Genomic DNA, 22,205 nt, shown 5'->3' on the forward strand with positions numbered 1-22,205 from the left:
CAAAAGAAGAACTAATGTCACTCGTGGGACCTTGTTCAGGGGCCCTGCAAGTAATCTGGTTCTAATTGAGTAGCATGGAAAGCAGCTCCACCAAATGGGTCTTAAGAGATATCTTGGAAGTTCACTTTAACCCTCTGACCCTGCTTGGCTCTGCATGATGGCTGGGTTTACATTTTACACTCGTAAGTAAAATATAAACTTGCCTTCAAAGTACAATTTTTAAAGTGTATAGGAATTTAGTATGGGGATTTTTGTACACAAGGTGAGATAGCTGAGAACAGTTCTGAAATGAGCCTGTGATTGTCTGTGTCATGATTTGAAAAGAATCTCATTTTGTGAGGACCAAATGGACTGTCCTCACACACACACCCGCTCACTCTCTTTCTCTCTCTCTCTCTCTTCCTGTTCCTCTTACACAGAAGACATACATAAACAAACAAGCACACACTCTCAAGGCACTGTGAAAGAAGTCTCTGTTTCTACTTTTATTTTCCACTGAATGCTCAAACCTGTTCTGGACAAACAAGCTGACTTCAGGAAACCACAGGCTCAGATTTTTGCATGGGTGAAAACAGTAACTTTTTTACAGTTGCTAAATGCCTGCTAGACCTTCAGTAATCATAAATGCAAAACCAACATTTTGAGTCAACAACCACTCCCTGGGCTAAATTCTATTGTACAAACATAGGACAAACATGTGTAATCAATCTCTGTTAAGAAAAGCAAGAAGAAGAAAACAGAGTTGTAAAACTTGTAATGTGTGTTTTATATGTTTCCTGTTGAGGTGTGCCCACCAGGTATACTCCACCCTCGTGAAAGTGCCTTACTCCACATGCTACATTTGATACATAAATTTCTCCAGGTCAGACATAGAAATGCATCATTTCAGTCAAATACCTCACTCTCTGAATGTTTTCTTTTTATTTACAAGGGTATGTTATTTCCCTAGTGGTAGTAGCCCAAGTCATGTTTGAGGGGCTAATGGAGGGCCTTCCCAGGGTAGTAGTGTGAGGGTGCCTCTGGCTCCCCACGCCTGTAAATAATGAGTGTAAAATGAGTTTTGTTGCACTTAATGCACAGATTTTACAGGCATTCCACAGCACCAGATGATTTAGCCGCCATGCTCTCGCCCCCAGTGCCCCTTCACATCTCATGTTATGCAACGAGCCATTATCATCTCGCTCTGGAGCTGGGGGAGGAGGCATGTCTTGATTTCCTGGCACTTGTTCTTGTTTTTAGTTACCGTAGCCACAGCTACCAAGAGGCCAGTATCCCCCTCTCCCCCTAACACATACACACACACAAAATAAAAGATCAGGGTTACTCCACGTGTCTACTTTTACTTCCACTTGGTTTCTATTTTCTATTATTTTCATCGTTTCACTTTTGTCATGTTCTTTTCATGTCTACTGTTATGACCTGCCATGTCAACTTTTGGAAAAGATAACTGATTATGTCCTACACAAGTCACTGACTAGAATATCACTTGTTATTACACGGTTCTTCATAATGCTGAAGAATGCTCCATTCACTTGAATGAGCCTTCCCAAAGTTCGGTGGTCTGCTAATTCTCAATAACAGACCGTTGCTAAGTATAACAGACCGCCGTCAAGGAAAATGGGTTTTGTGCTTCTATTTCACGTCTTTTATATCACTACGCAAAGACTGGAACTTCATTCAAAAGTGAAAGCGGACGGTTGATCACCTGTGTTCTAATGAATGTTTGATTCAAGTTCAGCGTGTGTTGCGAACTATGTGTTTCTCTGCAAAAGCCACGATGAAACGGTAACAAATAGGCTATAGCCTAGGCTATGTAGGCTAAAGAGTCATATCGTGGGGAGTTTATTGTTTCGGTTTGGCAAGTAACCGTGTAATAAGCGGAATAATGTATAGAACGCCGGTCATTATTGGGAAAACTAGATGTACTGCAGAGCGGTACAAAATATGACCACCGCCCAGTCCAGCACATTTTTTCCACAAAAAGAAATCACGCTGAAAGGCCTATATGATTCTAACTGTCTCACTAAATTGCATTATCCACACTCAATTCTCACTGGTATCTGCTAGACAACAAGTACCAAGACATGATTAGTTCATAGATTTCACATGTAAAATTCATTTCTTCATCCTGTTCATAATTCTGAGAAATTCTTGATTGTTTGTGTTATGTTATGTGTGTGGGTGAGTGTTTGTGTGTGTGTGTGTGTGTGCGTGCTTGTGTGTGTGCCTGCGTATGTGCCTGTGCATGCAAGCGTACATATGTCTACTGTGTGAGTATGTGTCATACGTATGATTACTGTGAATGTGTGTGTGTGTGTGTTTCTGTTTGTGCACATGAAATGGGTTAACATGACCCCTGGAGGCAAACATACGGAAAAAAATGGTCATCCTAGGCCCTACAGTTCTCAAGATATTCACAGAGAACTGTGTCTGTCCTACCCTCCTTTCGGGGGTCCAGTCCAGCGGGGGGGCTACAGATCAAAACGAAAAATGATGGTTCCATGCTATCCATGTGGGGGTACATGCCCACCAAGTTTTGTGTACCCCGGTCTTTCAGTGTCCAGGGAATCCTTGTTGGTGTACGTCACTAAATGTACACATAAATTATTTTATTGTAAGGCCCCCCATGAACGAAAGTACACAAAACTTGGCATGCATTCGGAGGGTGTCATAATGATCCTACACTTTTAATTTTGTGCAGTTTTGACCTTGTCAGCCAGAGATATTGTGATGAAAACACCTAATTTTTTGCTTTTTAATTTTTAACTAGGTGGCGCTATACATATAAAAAGTGGTAATGGGATGGGTTGACATGCCCCCTTAAGACCAACATACATAAAAAAGGTGGACCTCCTAGGCCCTACGGTTATCGAGATATTCACAGAAAACTGTCTCCGGCCACCTACAGGCCAGTTGGTGTATAGTAACATAAATTAATTTATTGTGTGGCCCCCCATGAACGGAATTCCACAAAACTTGGCATGCATACAGAGGGTGTCATAATGATCCAATTTCGTGCAGTTTTGTCTATGTTAGGTCACAGATACCAATTACAACACCTCATTTTTACTTTTTTGTGTTTAACTAGGTGGCGCTATACATGAAATGAGTGGTTATGGAATGGGTTGACATGGCCCCTTGAGATCAACATACAAAAAAAATGGTCCTCCTAAACCCTACGGTTTTCGAGATATTCACAGAAAACTGTGTCTGCCCTACCCTCCTTTCGGGGGGTCCAGTCCAGCGGGGGGGCTACAGATCAAAACGAAAAACGATGGTTCCATGCTATCCATGTGGGGTTACATGCCCACCATGTTTCGTGTACCCCGGTCTTTCAGTGTCCCGGGAATCATTGCCGGAAATTTGGGCATGCGAAAAAGAAAAAAAAATCTGACTAAACCTATATGACCGCCGCTTCGCTGCGCGGCGGTCATAATAAGTCCCTTCAGGGCTCGCTGCGCATTGGGGTCCGGTTCGCCCTGTCGGGACTTATTTTCCCAATAATGACCGGCGTTTTATACATTATCCCTTACTTGAAGAACATAGCAAAGTCAAGTAGAACACTTGTAAGTTATAAAATATGTTATTGTTCTATTCTTTGGAGATATCTTGTAACAATATTGGGTAACACTAATAACTACACATAATTCATCATTTAATAAGCCTTTGTTACTTATTAGTTAATGGTTTGGTCATCATTAGTAATTTCTTGTTTATACATAATTTATCATCAGTAAAGCATTTGTTCACACAGTTATAAATGGTTTGTTCATAGTAAATAAGCCTATCCATAAATGTAAGTACATGATTTATACTTAATAAATAATGAAACCACTTGAAATGAACTAAATGAAATCATTTTCCTATTATAAACCAGTTGCAAACAATTACAAAATGCATTTGTAAAGCATTGCTCCTATGCCAATTCTCATAAATAAAGTTTGTATACACAGTTATAAATGGCTTGTTCATAGTAAATACGCCTATATCTAAAATATATTTATCAATTATTGTTAATACTTAATAAATTATGCAATAATATTTTATTGATGAAGTAATATTTCCATTATTTAACAGTTGTTACATACACATGCACTAATGATAAGTTAGGATGAGGATACATATTTTATAAACCACATCCTAATACTATAATTCATGATTAACTCAGGAGTTACACGTGGTTAGTTAATGATATTTGTGAGCTTATCTAATACAAATGTAAACTTTATAACTTAAATGTGTTGCAAGGCATAAAATGTCCTCACTTTAGATGAGCTCACAAAATATCATTAACTAACCACTTGTAACTCCTGAGTTAATCATGAATTTAGGAAGTAGTTTATAAAATCCTCACCCTAACTAATCATTAGTGCCTGTGTATGTAACAACTGTTAAATAATGGAAATACTTCATCATCAAACATATTATTGCATCATTTATTAAGTATTAAAGGGACACCAGGCAACGTTTTCGTGTTAAAGGAACCGTATATGTAAGAAATGTATTACAATTAATCATAAAATGGCCCTGGTATGTCACTAGACATTAATCATGTTCATTTCAAATACTTATATCACTGACAACAGTAGTCTGGCCAGGATATTGTCATTTAAAAAGTGAAGTTGCTGCCCTCAACTGATGTTGATGTTGTGTTTTGTCATGTCATGTTGTGTTTTGGCCTGATGCGCCACCCTCCACCTATCTACTAATCACAAAGTCAGTAGTGTTTCGGCATCCGTGTTGGCAACCTTGAGTCAGGAGGGGATACACCGCTCTACACTAATTTGAAAGTGGTTGCAGTACCAGTTTTGACCACAATCTTACATATGGTTCCTTTAATTAATCGTCTTCGTAAGTCGGTATATGGTTAAATGACTCATACGGGGCGGGGAAGAATATCCCACTTGCAAGTTCGGTGTATCCTACCCGCCGACCTTCAGTCTCACAAAGTCTCAGACATTGCGAGAAGCAGGATCAGGATCATCCCCAGCACAGAGGCAGGCTAACGAAACGCTAGCGATTTTTGCAAACGTGTCTATAACGGCGGAGCCGGTAAATAAGCAGCGAAAACCCTTGACGGAAGATGCAAAGGCAAGGAAAAGAGCTTCAGACCGAGCGAGGGCTCGTACACGTATCGAAACGTACAGATGGTAGGGGGAGCTTCGTAGAGAAAAAGCATCAGGCTTGCCTGGTATCCCTTTAACAATAATGTAAATTACTAATTGATGAACAAACCATTAACTAATAAGTAACAAAGGCTTAATAAATGATGAATTATGTGTAGTTATTGTAAAGTGTTACCCAACATTGTATGTGTTTGCATTTGACATTCATAGCAGCAACAACTACAAACTGAATGTGAAAACACCCCAGGTTTTTGGCAGTAAAATCAGTCCATAATGTGTGTGTGTGTGTGTGTGCATGTTCATGGATGTGTACGTCTGTGTGTGTGTGCTTGAGTATGTGCTCATGTCTGTATGAAAGAGAGAATGTGAGTGAGAGAGTGTATGCAGGAATGTGTGCAGTGTGTGTGAGAGAAGGCCAGGACTTAAATATCAAACCCTAAGCTCTAAAAGAAGCTGTGGCATGAACATATGGCACCGAGCCCAAAAACATCCAGGTCTTTACACAAGGCTGACAAGGGAAACAAACCAACAGGAGAATAGGATTTTCCATGCATTGCAATAATGCACCATGACTGGCATGGAACACCACTTAAAACACCTTGAATGCTGAAAGAGACCAACAATGTTTTTGTGATGTAAAATGAGTAATATTAGGAATCTGCTACTTAATCAGTTAATGTTCACCTACAGTATGATGTACCTTAAACCTTCAGCTGCCATTTATTAAGAAAGTGTGTCTGGAGCAGTTACATTCCACATTTGTAGTAAAACAGCAAAACCTGAGAGCAGACTCTGTCTTTTCCCTTGTCACAGTTCTAAAATAAAACTTCAAAATGCAATGTTACAATGTACATCCAATAATACACAAAATCAGAACCCCCCATCTTCACATAGTCTAGTCGTGGTATGCCTTCAGCACTGGTAAAAAAAAAAAAAACCCAGCACAGGGCCTTTAAATCCACAAGGATCCGCTTAGCATCCATCAAAGAGGCGCCCCAACGCGAGAGACCCATTCCACATTCCAAAACGTGAAGAGCATAAACGCAACCGCGGGAGGCGGGAGCCCGAGGGCAGAGATGGGGGATGTGGGGTTGGGCTCGGCCATTCTCTCACTAAAACCTGGATGACCTCCTGTGAGCATATGGGGACAGCCTCACACCAGAGATCTTGGAGGGCTGTTGATTTTGCATGGGGGATGGCTAACTGGTCGCAGCATCGGAATATGGAAAAATGAATGATGTAATCATCGAGGCTATCTGGGTTAAGTATAGTCAGAATAGTTTAAACTGCACAGGTTGCTTAGCGGACATGCTGTCCCAGTGAATCGTGATCATGTAAATATATTATCACGGTAATATGCTGCTGTGCATGTGTAAAGGCATGATGGTTTCCATTATGCATATGCCTCCCGCATGACAACTGCTTCCATTATGGGATGGGGGTGCAGCAACAAAATATGTCTGTCAAAAAAGAACGGCAGTCTTTTATTCAGTCTGAACACTTAAAGCATGTGCCCGCCTAAGATGTGTACCATATGGATGTGTGATGTGATCTCTCTCTCTCTCCTATTTGAGGAACACTGTATGACTGTATGACACTGTCAGTGTGACTCTGTGAAGTGGAGGTGAAAGATAGTACTGTAGTGTTGTGCTGAGTATGCATGTATGTAAGGTTGTGATCACACCTGACTTTCTTTTTTGCTGTGTGCTTCACCTCACTGTGTGCTCTGTGTGTTACACTAATCCACAGATGGGATAAATGCAGAGACCAAATTCCTTGTACACAGTATACTTGGCCTATAAACATGATTTACATTTACATCTTATACAATGATTTTCTTAAAAGTTGAACAAAAATACACGGACTGTTAAGAAAACCAAGTCAGTTGTGAACATGGTCTTGCAATTTTAGAACCGGAGGGCAGGTTTTAGGGGATTAGCTTCATACAATTAGCATCGGCTAGCTGAATACTGTTATTAATTCATACTTATTGAGCCGCTGTCAAGCACATTGTTTCCATAGGCTGCTGCTGTAACTTTGTGTGTGTCGATAAACCAACTGTGTAAATATCTTGTAACTCTTGTAAATATTTCTCTTATGACGCTGTTGTGCTGTGTCTGTGTGATGTCTTTATGTGTCTGCATTGTGTGCCATGTGATATGGTATCTGTTATCTGATAATGTGATGTGTGAAGGTGCATGAGCAGTGGTGGCAGTGAAACTGAATTTCCCATTGGGGACAATCAACTAACTAACTAAAAACATTCTAGTCACATCGTCTTTTATAAATGCCATGCTGAACCAGACAGAGCTTTTAGCCTATCCTAGTGGGTGCCATCAGAACATTTTTCTGCCTCAGAACTGCGTCTGAAAGGGGGTGGTAGGCAATTTTATCCAACTCAATATAGCTGGTATCTGATGAGAAACGACTGGTACTGTTCCCATTCTGTTGACTGGATGTCTCTGTGCCAAGCTGCTGCTGTCCGCTGACTCTCCTCACCATTCTATGTTCCAGTTCACTGGGCCGGGTCATGTCTGCGGCCGTAACAGCCTCAGCACGGTGTGCCAAGTCTGATGAGGTCCGGAGGAGTCACAGTAACTGGGTTAGGATCAAATGGGCTTTTCAACGTGGTCTTTGTCCTGGTGCTATAATTGGGACAATGGGGGCCTTTGTTTCTCTCTGAGAAAGCACAAAGTATTTTTGGGATGATTAGACTAAACAGTGAGCATACATGCATTTTGGGAAGTAAGGCAACATCACATAGTGCACCCACTTTTCTCTTTGTGAACAGAATGAATTTATCACAATGAAATTAGTAGTTAGTGTCAGTGGTGACCATACTTCTAGGGAATTGAAACAATCTGAAGGGACTTGATACATGATGGATAAAGAGTGATGCATCATTGTGAGAAAAAACACATGGAACATTTTGTGCTGGAAAGTTTAAAAAAAACTAGATTTTATGGGCTTCAAAGGTGATATCAGTCTTTCTATTAAAGGAGAAGTTTGGTATTTTTCAACCAAGTGCCTATTTCTGGATGATAACTGATTATCTTACTCTTCTTCTGGTTGCCGCCAACTTCACTAACAGTCGTTTAATACTCTTTTCTTTACACTTACAAAGGCAGTAGTGTCTCAAGCCTCGTTGATATAATATTTTCAGTCTTACTCAAAATCGCACAGATTAAAGGCGTTTTGTGGCAGAGAAGAATATGATGTAGTGGTCAGTGGCTTTAGTTGTGTTTAGAACAATTGAACTAATAAAATCTCCTCCTTTAACAATTGAACTACTGAATAAAATCTCCTTCTCCTGAACGGTAGTTAGCAAGTTCAAACTTTTGATTGAAAGTAAAATTACGTGAATTGGAGTTTTGAACAAGACTGTTTTTTGCATTATCACTGAGGAAAATGTCCTGGCTTCCTGATCCGGTAGCGTCAAATCAGCGGGCGCCTTTGATCTTGCAGCGCTGCCCAGATCAATCAAATCAATAAGGCATGTTTGTATTGCAGAGCTGCCCTGATCAATCAAATCAATAAGGCATGTTTGTATTGCAGCGCTGCCCTGATCAATCAAATCAATAAGGCATGTTTGTAAGATTCGGCAGATTTGTGCAGCAAGATCGAACGCTAACGGACCAGGAAACCGGGACATTTTCTTCCTACAGATATAGGTCTTGTTATATGCTCTCTGTACACTTTCAAAGCTTACAATACTTCGGGTTGTCTGTCCAGACCCTCACTACACTACCACAGAAGTGCAATTATATTTTGAGCATTGTCAGTGGTATAAAATACTGTTGGTTTTTTGATGTGCTAGTTGCCCCTTTAGCTTTCACTATAAGCCCATTCAGTGCAAAAAACGGTCTTGCTCAAAACTCCACCAATTCACGTAATTTTGCTCTCAATCAAAAGTTTGAACTTGTGAACTACTATAAATAGACCCTAGGTTGTTTTTACTCCAGAGTTACACTTTAAGGTGAACATTTAATGTGGTGTGCATTTTGATCAACATTCAAGTACAACAATCAGCATGGTTTCCAGGCAAATGTGAGTGCTACTGCTACATACATCAATGTGGAATGGAATGTAGAACATACTCTGATTGTGACTTCAACTACAGCCATTTAAATGTTGTGTTGTGATATGGTCCAATCAGGTAAAAACCTCTACAATGTATCACTCAAATCATGACTTCTATTAATCAGCACTTGGGCTAATAAAATAAATGACTATAAACAATCCTGGACCTCTCCTTCAAAAACTCTGCTCCAAGAATATTAACACAAGATCTAAATTAAAGACATATTAGGCACTTCCAATGGTAAGGAAATTAATGCATGTGTGCAAGTAATTCCGGGAAGTCAGGGGGAAGTGCTGTTTCTTCCTGCCAGTGTGCGTTGCGTGGAGCCTTTTGTGTAAGCTTACACAACTTTGGCTGATGTTCCGCAGGCATGCTGGCTCACTCACACTACTCTATTCTGCTCTGTGTCGGCGCAATAGAGATCCCAGTCTTGATTAAAGAGATCACAACTCCCCTGGAGGCTTAAACGCTATTACAGCGGGAAGAGAGGAGCCAAGGTTGAGCTCAGATTTTTCCTCTGTTCAAGGCAGACAGGTGTCCTCGCTCCCTCGTGTGCAGTCAAACTGAGCTCAAGTCAAGCAGAAAAGGCTTGGGGAATTGTATGGGGATTTGCAACCACTCTTCTGCCTCTACGCCTTGTATTCTATGATCCTGTTTATTTTGAATTCAAGCCGTTTCCAGAGTCATGAAAAGTCATGGCAATGAAGATAATGATTTGTCAAAGAAAACAGAGTAAACTAGGACACACATGGATCTAAAAGAACATTCTACATTATGCCCTGAATATTGGGGGGAAGGCAAGGATGTTGAAACACACCACTGTGACAGCAAAAGCTATAAGCAAAAGGGTTCTAGATCATTTTTAGCTTTGTAAGTTAAACATTTATTAAGACAATGGTATTGAAAAGCGGAAATAGGAAAACGATTCCATGCACTGACTGTGCGTCTAACTTCTACACTGTGTGTGTACACGATGTATGGCTTTTGAAGCCTTGGACACTTTACGCCTTGTTCTCATGCTGAGCTTGACTGTCGTACTGTATGAAGAGCTTGTCAACCTCTGAGGTGGTGAGATATTTTAATGAACTGAGAAATACCATTGGTGCATAAGTTATATTGCGTATGGAAAGAAGTCAATAAAAACAGACCAAAGCCTGAACTCTGCACTATGCTCAACTAAGATTTGGAGAAGTTGAAAAGTTTAGGAGTTCAAAGTATATAGCCTGGCAGACACCCCAGGAATGCTTTGGTTATAGCAAGGGGGAAAAAACAAAATAAAATAAATTGTGTGAAATATGGAATAAGGCCTGTTTTTATAAAAAGATGCATCTGTTGTTCCACTGCATCTGACACAACCTCTGGGCTTTGTGAGTTGCATGATGGTGGCTTTGAAAAGCCACAAATGTGAAAACTGAGAGTCTATTCTTTTAAATAATTGGTTTTGTGTCATCCTCAAATAGCCTCTGCAAAAAGTCAAGCTGCACCTCATCAGCTCCATGCTGGAATTACATAATCTGTGGGTTCTCCTTAAACTGCAAACAGACCATTTCCTAAGTTTCTTTCTCCATTCTCTTCCAGTTTGGTACATTTTCTTTGGCTGAGATCGAGGAAAGCTACATATTGCTTTGTGGACTTGGAGACATCAGAGAGACCAGTGTAATCTCTAGTTAAAGATGCACCCTCTGAGCCAAACCTTACTTAAAGCACATAGCAGTATGATCAAGTGTTATCAGCAGAGGTGGGACCAAGTCACTGTTTGGCAAGTCACAAGTAAGTCCCAAGTCTTAGCACTCAAGTCCAAGTCAAGTCCCAAGTAAATACAGAGAAGGGCAAGTCGAGTCCAAGTCCAAGTCTCATCAAAGCCAAGTCGAGTCCAAGTCCAAGTCCCAATCTTTTTCAAGTCCTGAACAAGTCATCAGGTACTCTTCACTTAATAATGGCATTATTAGACTATCGATCATAAATTTAAATCTAATCCACAGAATTTTTTTTTATAAATACAGATTAAAATATGTTCAATGTTTCGGTCTTGAAATCTTTTACGATATATGCATGCGCATACAATATACACCATGTATATATATGTGCATACCTGAGTAATCTGTACAAAACGGATAGCTACATGACAAATAAAAATATTGTTTTTCCAAATTTCGGAGCCCACTGTAAGGATGAGTAATAATTTGACTGATGGCATTTCACTGCGCTAGGCCACAGATTTGCCTGCAAACAATTTATTAGGCTGTCTGCCAGTGGCGACTCATAAGGGAAGCCAAGGTCAACACTTTTATATTATTTAAAAAATAATAATGACACAGTAATTTTGTTTCAAAGTATTCATTTCTTAAGAAATACTACACATGTGATGCCGTTTATCTCATTTGTAAATGGTGCACTGTCACTTTAAGCCCATTGTGTGCCACTGTCCACACATTCTCATAATGATCTTTTTTACCAGCTCCATTCCTATGGCTAGTCCACAAACTCAAACATTGTTTGTGCCACATGAATAGCACAATATTAACAATGATAAGCATTATATTAAGTTGGCACAAACAGCTTTCATTCCTTTGGAAATAGATGCATGTATGACATGATGCTTGCTTGACATTTTCTGTTTGCAATTAAATGTGAATTATGAGCCTGGTAGCCATGTAGCCACCTAGCTAGCTGAGTGGAATGCGTTTCAATCGGCATATCAATGTGCTTCATGTAAACAAATTATTGAATAGGCCTACTTCAAGACTCACCATTTCCATTAAACAAAGGCAAAGACAACTCTTCATATTCTTGTCCACTTTCCAAATCACAGTGAGTGCAGCCTATGTCATAGTGACCTGGATCTCATAGTTTATAACAGTAGTGAGAACCGGATAAATCCGCAATTTCCCCCAATCTCGTATTTGTTGCCTTCATGATTTCCTTTTATACGTTTCTTATATTTAAAAGAAAATATCAATCATCATCAACAATGACAAGCCAGCTGGAACCTGCCACTCGTTTTCTCTCCCTCTCGTGCGTGCTTAGATGGGGTTCTCAATTAAATGGAGTAGGCTAGCATAAGTTCAAGTTGGATCTTAATGGAGAGGACTCGAAAAGTATCATCTTTATGTAACATGCTGTTGGTGCATTTTGACATTGTAAACGTTCTCTAACAAGAGTGCAAATCAGTTTGCAGTAAAGCTACTAGTTATTAGCTAAATGTTGGTCGTTTCTCTGTCTCTTGGTGCCCTACACACAGTGCGTAACGCATGTGGGGGTAGCGGCAGCACTGAACTGTGCTCTGGACTGGCCGCTTGTCTCCGCTATTTTTTTTTTTTTTTAGTCGCGGAGGGAAAGCATCTCTGGGGTGACTGGTCCACGATCAGGAAATTTAGTTTTTGACTCGAGACATGTCAAGTCGTCACAAGTCAAAGAGGCAAAGTCCGAGTCAAGTTTCGAGTGAATAGTATTCAAGTCCAAGTCGAGTCGCAAGTCATGCCGAATTTTATCAAGTCAAGTCTGAAGTCATTAAAATCATGACTCGAGTCTGACTCGAGTCCAAGTCATGTGACTCGAGTCCACATGTCTGGTTATCAGTGCACTCTTTGTTAAAACAACAATTGATGTTAAATAGAGAACCAGCTTGAAAAAGCTTTGACAGGAAATACATTTCTGCTTTACCAGGCATTATATTACTAGCCTGTTATTAAAGGTGGATGTTTATATTCATGCTGGCACCAGTGCTTTCTTGTTGTAGACAGCATTTCTCAGGGCGAAGTTCAGTAAGAGTAACATAGTTTTGGATGCAGTAGTTGAATATCAATCAAACTTTAACATGTTAACTTGTCCTGTATTGTCAATGCCCTCCCCCCTCACACACACACACACGTTTTAGCACTTTAAACCTTTGCATTATGTGTGTGTTGATTACTGTATTGTTGTAAACACACTTAGTCTTAGTTGACTCTATACTATGAAATGTACATGTACTTTCAGTTGTCTGCTGCAGATACAGTACACACCCGGGATAGGTCTTATAATCCTCTACAGAGTTTATTGATATGCTGCCATAATGAACAGCAGGCCCTTTCAGCCACACACAGGGCAAATTCTATTTATGGAACACAAATGTTTCTTTGTTACCAGGTGTTCCTTAAAAAGAATGCTACAACACCTGTATAACACCTGGTCTGGTCTGTACATATTTTTGTTCATTGTTACTGTGTTTCTGGGTATAAGCCCATTTAAAGAAGGTTCCGGGTTCAAAGTTCTGAGAAACAAATGCATATGCAAGAGCAGAACTCTTATTACTGTTCCTGAAATGAGAAAAACAAAAGATAGACAAGGTGTCAATCAAGGATGTTTAATTGATCAAGTTTTAAAATAGATCTTTCACAAGACATATTTAGCTATACCAGTAAAAACCTCAAGGTATATGGTATAGCGTTGCATAGAGGCATTCTGGACATGAGTTATATGGTATAGCGTTGCATAGAGGCATTCTAGACATGAGGTATATGGTATAGCGTTGCATAGAGGCATTCTAGACATGAGTTATATGGTATAGCGTTGCATAGAGGCATTCTGGACATGAGTTATATGGTATAGCGTTGCATAGAGGCATTCTAGACATGAGGTATATGGTATAGCGTTGCATAGAGGCATTCTGGACATGAGTTATATGGTATAGCGTTGCATAGAGGCATTCTAGACATGAGTTATATGGTATAGCGTTGCATAGAGGCATTCTGGACATGAGTTATATGGTATAGCGTTGCATAGAGGCATTCTAGACATGAGTTATATGGTATAGCGTTGCATAGAGGCATTCTGGACATGAGTTATATGGTATAGCGTTGCATAGAGGCATTCTGGACATGAGTTATATGGTATAGCGTTGCATAGAGGCATTCTAGACATGAGTTATATGGTATAGCGTCGCATAGAGGCATTCTGGACATGAGGTATATGGTATAGCGTCGCATAGAGGCATTCTGGACATGAGTTATATGGTATAGCGTGGCATAGAGGCATTCTGGACATGAGTTATATGGTATAGCGTCGCATAGAGGCATTCTAGACATGAGTTATATGGTATAGCGTCGCATAGAGGCATTCTGGACATGAGTTATATGGTATAGCGTTGCATAGAGGCATTCTGGACATGAGTTATATGGTATAGCGTTGCATAGAGGCATTCTGGACATGAGGTATATGGTATAGCGTTGCATAGAGGCATTCTAGACATGAGGTATATGGTATAGCGTTGCATAGAGGCTTTCTGGACATGAGTTATATGGTATAGCGTTGCATAGAGGCATTCTGGACATGAGTTATATGGTATAGCGTTGCATAGAGGCATTCTGGACATGAGTTATATGGTATAGCGTTGCATAGAGGCATTCTGGCATTCTGGACATGAGTTTCAGGTGGTTTATTCACCCTCTTGTATGCAGTAACAGGCTCAAGATCAAAAGAGCATACTGTAGCACACTCAGCCACTGTTCTTCCAGGCCATAAAACACAACAACACAGCAAGCTGGCTAACTGCAGGGGACCAAAAGTGATTGCTTCAAGAATTTTTATCTGTGGACACCTCACAAAAGAGTTTATAGTGTAATATATACCAGTACCATTGAAAATCCCTGAAATCTATGTGCTATGCATGCATGCAGTATCTGCAGAAGAGTAATTATGCCAACTAGCTTCCAAAGACATTGCTGATGGGTAATCTGAGATGCATTCTGGCCAAAGTAGGTGACAGTGAAACCTCCACAATGTCATCCTTAGACCTGCCACCTTGGAACATTGTCGTGTTAGTGCTGAAACGAGACCATGCAAAGTTATTTCAGGTCCTTTTAGAGCCCAGGTACAAAGCCCTGCGTATAACGCTGCTCCACTACGGTTGTGGACCAGGGTATTTGACAGTTGAGCCTCTCGTTAATCACGGCTCCGTTTGACTTTGCAGGGCGAGGGTGACACGGGGCTGATTTATTCATGAGGATCTTTGACTCTTGGAACCTTTTTGACTCCACCGCACCATGAGGAGCTAAACTGAGAGAGCCTGAGCACATACAACATGCTCCACATACCTGCCCACAAGGAGACTCGTGTTCACTCACTGGTCGTCTCTCCATTGCAGTTTAGATATATTGACAACTGCAATCGCAATTCATCACATGCAAAGGCACATAATTACACTGTTTTGTACCTGTGCCTGTAGTGCTGTGCCTGTAGTGCAGTACACGTTTCCTGTGATACATTAAAAAAAAGTTTTAACACGAAAAAAAGGAAAAAGAAATGTAATATGTTCCACTGATCATTCTGTATTTGGGAAAATGTGCATTATGGGTAACATCTGATGTGTCAGGTCTATAATGGTAAGCATTAAAAATGATCTTCCGTGCACATTGCAAGGACACCAGTCTTTATTTTATGATAACGTCAAAGTAATATGATATCCCCCATAATTCTTTGCCCGAGTAATGTCGTACACCACAGGGGTTACAAGCACATGGCCTTAATTGTCTCTTGTGTCCTGTAATTCGCGTCACTGTCATTTCAAGGCCTGCCACAGAGGGCGGGGGGGTTGCAAAGGGAACATTCAAAATCTCAAGTGTCTTGAGTCATAAACACTATGGAACAGCATGTGGAGCTCTTTCGCGTGTGCTTCATGAAGAATGACTCAGCAAAATATCAGGGAACACATGGTTAGAGAGACTGGGACTGGGTGTGTACCGGTAAGTGAAGTGCAGCTGTGGCAGTTGGTGTTGAAAATGAGGTACACATTATAAAGCGGAGGGGAGAGCGAGACTAACAAAGACTGAAGACCCTACAGACAAAAGATACTAGAGCGGAGTTCTAGAATCTTTGCTACAGACCCTGCCATTTTTACTGTCCACGATGTATTACATACTGTAGATACACTGTCAATATGAACGATTGATAAGTAAGAGCGGTGCATTAACATATGTGTTTGTGTTGTTACAGATCCAATATTTCATAACATATGCATACTTTTTCATTCTCTTCTGTCAGAATATGTATAGCCTTATTGCTGTCATAGTGACTTGAAAAAGAGGGTAATATAGCAGGGATTACATCAATCAAAACAAATCTCCAACCTCCAGTTTGTTTTTCATGGGCCACTGCCCATATATCTGGATGGCAAATAACCAGTCCTCTTACATTCTCTAATGATTGTAAATACCACACTTCTTCAGAGCACACTTCCCTGAGTCTCCAACCTGCCCAGCAAGTTCAACCTCAACTTCAGCTGGATTCATCCCCTGACTAGCTTCCCTTCCCATCTCGGCTAGTTCAAACCGAAAGCCTTTTTTCAAAAAACTACCAAAAGCTACCTTTTTAAAGTAAACATTTAATAGTACAAGGTAAGTACGGCAGATTATTGCCATTGTCCAGCTCCCTGCAATGGACGGGAACGACAGGTGCATAGCCTGCTTGGGAGATCAGGGGGAGGAAATCGCATCCGGCCCCAGTGCTGATGCCAGCCTCTTGGCTGACTCGTACTCCCATCAGGAGCCTGTGGCAGAAACCACCAACCACTGCCTGGATGGACGGCTGCTTCTTCGGGGCTTTCCCCATGAAGCACGATCGACCACGACTGGCCTTTCCAGATTTCGCCCAAGGAATCTGTACTCCTGGTAAAACCCACTTTTACAGTCTGAAAGTTGCTAGTATATCAGTAACCTGCTCTGTGCTCTTTGCGCCAGTGATTTTCCCTCTTGTGCCAGTGAGCTGTCATTATATGGAATCCACTATCTTGAAATCTCCTGGCTTCTTGTTCTTCTTCTTATAACTAACTCTATAACTCTAACTTACGCTTAATCTACAGACATGTTGAAACCGTTGTGTAGGTCTGGAGTTGGACAAGAGAGTTACTTTTTTTAGATTTTCTTAAAAGTTTATACTTTTTGAGAAATAGGGGATTAAAAATGTCAAAAAGCTAATTTTTCCCCCATAGACTTGTATGGCTGTGATGTCATAATGGCCTAAAGCCAGCTGCACTCTTTAAGCTCCCAGAGAAGTTCCCGGGCTAATCAGAACACTGGCACAGGTGTCACCTGTGAATTCAACTGTCTCAGTTTCCCGTCTGTCAAAATAAAAGTCACAGCCATATCTCATTCTTAGCGCATTATATCTCAGAACGGCTTGACGCATATGATTCAAATTTGGTACAAGTGTTTGTATGGACTCAAAGATTAAAGGGGTGGTTCAGGATTTTGGACATAGGACCTCATTTCCAAGTAAGCAAGTGTGATATTTATCAGTGGAGACCGTTTTCAACACGTTTCATCCAGTCCTTCTAATTGCAGAGTTCGCAGGTGCTAGGCTAGCGCAAGTCAACGGTATGTGCTAGCCTGCCACTAAAGACAGTCTTACCCACTCCAAAGTACACCCGAGGCAAATAAATTATAACGCCAGACTATCGATGTAAATGTCTGTATTGACAGTGTTATTTCTAACGTTATTCTATCCTTGCATTTCAACGATCGCATTACATTTTGAGGGACTAGTTTCTTAGCAGCGGCGGAATTATACTTGCTCCGGTTAGTAGTACTGCGCCGAAAAGTAAACAGTAAAGCGCACTCCAATGGGGATACCTAGTAGTAGCCTTGGTAATATCAGTCCGCCGCTGAGTTGCAAAATGACTACTAACAACTTTAGGGACCAAAGTATAACTATTGCAACGCGATGCAAGAGTAGTTGTATTTCTTACACTATTCTATCAACACAGACATTTACATCGATTGTCTGGAATTTGCCTCAGGTGTACTTTGGAGTGGGTAAGACTGTCTTTAGTGGCAGGCTAGCACATACCGTTGACTTGCGCTAGCCTAGCACCTGCGAACTCTGCAATTAGAAGGACTGGATGAAACGTGCTGAAAACGGTCTCCACTGATAAATATCACACTTGCTTACTTGGAAATAAGGTCTTATGTCCAAAATCCTGAACCACCCCTTTAAGTGAGCTGATGTTGGAGGTCAAAGGTCAAATTCATGAATACTCTGAGCGTGATATCTCAAAAATGCCTTGACATACATGCCTGAAATTTGGATTGAGTGTTTGTATACTCAAAGATGAAGTGAATTGATGTTGGAGGTCAAATGTCAATGTGAAAAACACCTTGAGTGTTATATCTCAAGAACGCTTTGACACACAAGGTTTTTTGGTACGAGGGTTTGTATGAACTCAAAGATTAAGTGATTCAATGTTTTTTTCCAGGAATCTCCCTACCAACATTAAGCCAGCAGCTTTCCATCCACTATTGTAATTCATCTTACATTTTCTAGTTGTTCATTGAGACTCCAGTACTCATCCGTGGTCTGCCTGTGCTGCATTGTCGGCATGTATCAACCATGTGTGCCTTGAGTCTCCTGTGTGAACGCCTGTCTATCATCGCCAAAGAGGTGCTGATACATTGGTTAACGTTGCGTGAACTCTGCCAAAAGAGAATGTATGGTTTAGTATAACTTCGCTCCTCCGCTCCACTGGCACTTTGGACCTGGTCTAATTGATCCCTAAATAATGTAAACGAGGACTATTTTACTACACAGAATAGAACACTGGGTTGGATTTACAGGCATAGTTATCAGCTGGCTCAAATCATATCTACAAGAAAGAAGCTTCTTGTTGCCATTGGAAGCTTGTTGCCATTGGAAACTACCTCAACACTAGCATCTTTGACCTGTGGTGTTCCAGGGGTCGATCTTGGGGCCACTATTATTCAACCTCTATATGCTCCCACTTGGACAAATCATCCAAAATCATCCATACCTTAGCTATGCAGATGTCACACAAATTTACTTAGCTCTGTCAGTGGTCCCCTTGAATCTATGTGTCAGTGTATAGAATCTGACACCTGGATGTCTCAAAATTTTCTTCAGCTGAACAAAGAAAAAACTGAAGTAATTATATTTGGTAAAAAGGAGGAAAGACTTGCCACTGTCCTTGATACAAAAGGGTTGAAGGCAAAGGATACTGTTCAAAATCATGGTGTATTAATTGACAATGATCTAAATTTCAACAGCCACATGAAAGCGATAATTAAATCAGCTTTTTACCACCTCAAAAATATTGCCAACTTTAGAGGGCTGATGTCAAAACATGACTTAGGAAAACTCATTCATGCATTTATCTCCAGCAGGGTTGATTACTGCAATGGACTGTTCACAGGCCTTTATTAAAAGACTATTACACAGCTTCAGGTGATAAAAAAAGCAGCTAGGATTCTAACAAAAACTAAAAGAACTGACCACATTACTCCAATTCTTAAGTCCCTGCACTGGCCTCCTAGCCTGACGAGCCAGATCCACATCAAGATGTAGGATCTGGGGACTCACCATTCGCAGTCTGAGGGGGGGATAAACGGTTGTCTTTCAAATTCCATCTGCATGCAATAGGATAGCACTACAACTCATGAGTCCCATGCGTTTTCCCACCAGCAGAGCTAGTTGGCTAGTTGTTCAAACTTTTGCCAACTTAAAAAAAGCTCAACTCGTGTCACGCTGTTCGCCAACAGCAACATTCATCTTCTTCGTTTTCAGGGAATTCACGCCGAACTGTCGCAACTCTGCCATCATTATGTTAAGCCCGCTTACCGACTCTATACACGACGTGATTGGCCTGATCGAAGTTTAATTTTTCCAGCTCACAAGCCAACGGAGAGTTGCTAGAGGTGCGTCTAGATTTCTCGGCTACTGGCTTCCAGTAATTCACAGGATTGACTTTAAATCATTACTGCTTCTTTATAAATCAGTCAATGGAGCAGGACCTAAATACCTATCAGACATGCTTCAGCAGTAGGCTACACACTTTCTCGTCCTCTCAGGTCCCAGGTGAAAAACCTGTTAGTAAAACCTGCTGTTAGAACTAAACATAGTGAAGCAGCTTTTTATCTGCTATGCAGCTCAGCTCTGGAACCAACTTTCTGCTGACCAAACTGTTCTCAGATGCTTTCTGCTAACTGCGCTGAGTTACAAATTCTGAATCTGTCTTAAAAAATTATTCTACCTTGTCTTTTTATTACTTTTATTTCTTTTTTTTACTACTTTTGCTTATTTTCTTATTAATTTTTCTTTTTTTTTAATGATTTTACCTTGTGAGTTTTTTTTTTATTATGATTTTTACCTTTTGAACTATTCTTTCACTATATTGCCCTTCTATGCTTTTATTTGTTATTACTGTTTGCTTTTGTTTATGTAAAGCACATTAAATGACCTCTGTGTATGAAATGCGCTATATAAATAAACTTGACTTGACTTGACTTGGTTCTTTGCAATGCGAATATATAAAAGCAATGACTCATGAACAAATCCCAAAAACGGGTAGTTGGAGATTGGTTCAGATGGATGACGTCATCCGTGAATGACTTTCCATTAGTTAACATCTTGTGTATTGCACTAAAGATCAGCCCTTTCATTCTACAGGCATTCACATCATTCATGATGGAAACAAGAACATTTCTAAGTGACTCCAAACTTTTGAACAGTAGTGTATATAATAAATGCATGGAGTATATCATGCTTTGTTTACTAATTGATAGTATTTGCAAACTTTTCAGAGGCATCACAATGAACAAGACAATAATATAGAACTTTTACATTTATTTGTAAATGTATCTTAAGAAGACCAAGGGGAAAATATATTTATAAACTGTACTGAATTATGTACACTTTTTACATTTCTCACAATTTACACTGCTGCAGATTAAGATATATTATGAGAGGAATATCTCTTCTCCTGTGACATAGCCATGGTACACATCATTCCTCTCAATTACATACATTCAGTGGTGGCAACCAGCCAGCTAGCCGGCTAGCACCTGCTAGTACAAGAGTTTCAAATGGATCGAAAGGAATGTGTCGCTGACTGTGCATAGCTCACACTTCACTCTAAATCACTCACTCTCATGCCTGTATTACCTTGCCCTGGTGCAAACAAGAACAAAAGGCAAAAATGAAATGAAAAAAAGAAAACATCCCCGGTATTCATTCACAAATATCTAAAGCCATAAAATGAGTGACATGAAAGCCAAGATGTGGATCAAAGTGCAGGGGAAACAGCTTACTTTAAGGCCACAGCTCTTCAGAATGAAGTTTGCATACAACTGTTTATCACCTTACACATTTGAGGGGATTTTAGAAAGTCAGTCTTGCCAGTAGTACCAGTCTTGCCACCTTGAGAAACATGCTTGTACAATCACAGAGATTGCGCAGGGAGATCAGTTTTCCCTCTTACACAGCCAATGTTTACATCCATTACATGTTTTAGCACACTTCAACACTTGATGAACCCCATTGGTGCAACTGTGTAATTCTTATCTATTGTTCAGCCTTCATAGCCAAACTATTACTACATTTTCCAAAATTGCAGTCATTTATCCGTTAGCCAGGTGCGTACCAGACTTTACTTTCCTCATGTTGGGCAAGGCCAGGTGCAATCTGCTCTACAGTTCACATCTACAGACAGAGTTGGGGGATGGTATGGGGTGATATTAAGGCAGTCCAGGGGAGTTTAGCACCATATGCCTTCAGTTAATGTTGAATAAATGTGCAACGACACATCAGGCAGGACAGGACAACCGCCAGTCCTTGAAAAAAGGCTTTTAGGGCTTCCAGTAGCTTCTGTAGCCATGAGCTGAGGCAGTCGTTTGTGTGTGACATAGAGGAGCTCTTCTTTTCCATGTCTGTAGCTGCTTAGTGTCAACCAAAGATTCTAGAACAGAGCTCCGCTCTAGAATCTTTGGTGTCAACAAGTATTCCAGAAAAGAACACAACACATAATCCAGTTATGGGTCTTACTGCAGGGCTGAGTCTGTCCATGGAATCAAAATAATTATTTAACATCACTTACTATGTACTTCACTTAAGAAGTGGACATATTTAAAACTTTAGTGCCATAACAGTTTCATTGGCCCCCAATTTGGACATAGATGATATACTAAGCCCAGCATATGTATAGCATTTTTGATATTCCAAGGTGAGTCTTCAAG

Source organism: Alosa sapidissima, chromosome 7 (genome assembly GCF_018492685.1).
Source record: "Alosa sapidissima isolate fAloSap1 chromosome 7, fAloSap1.pri, whole genome shotgun sequence".
Lineage (NCBI taxonomy): Eukaryota > Metazoa > Chordata > Actinopteri > Clupeiformes > Clupeidae > Alosa > Alosa sapidissima.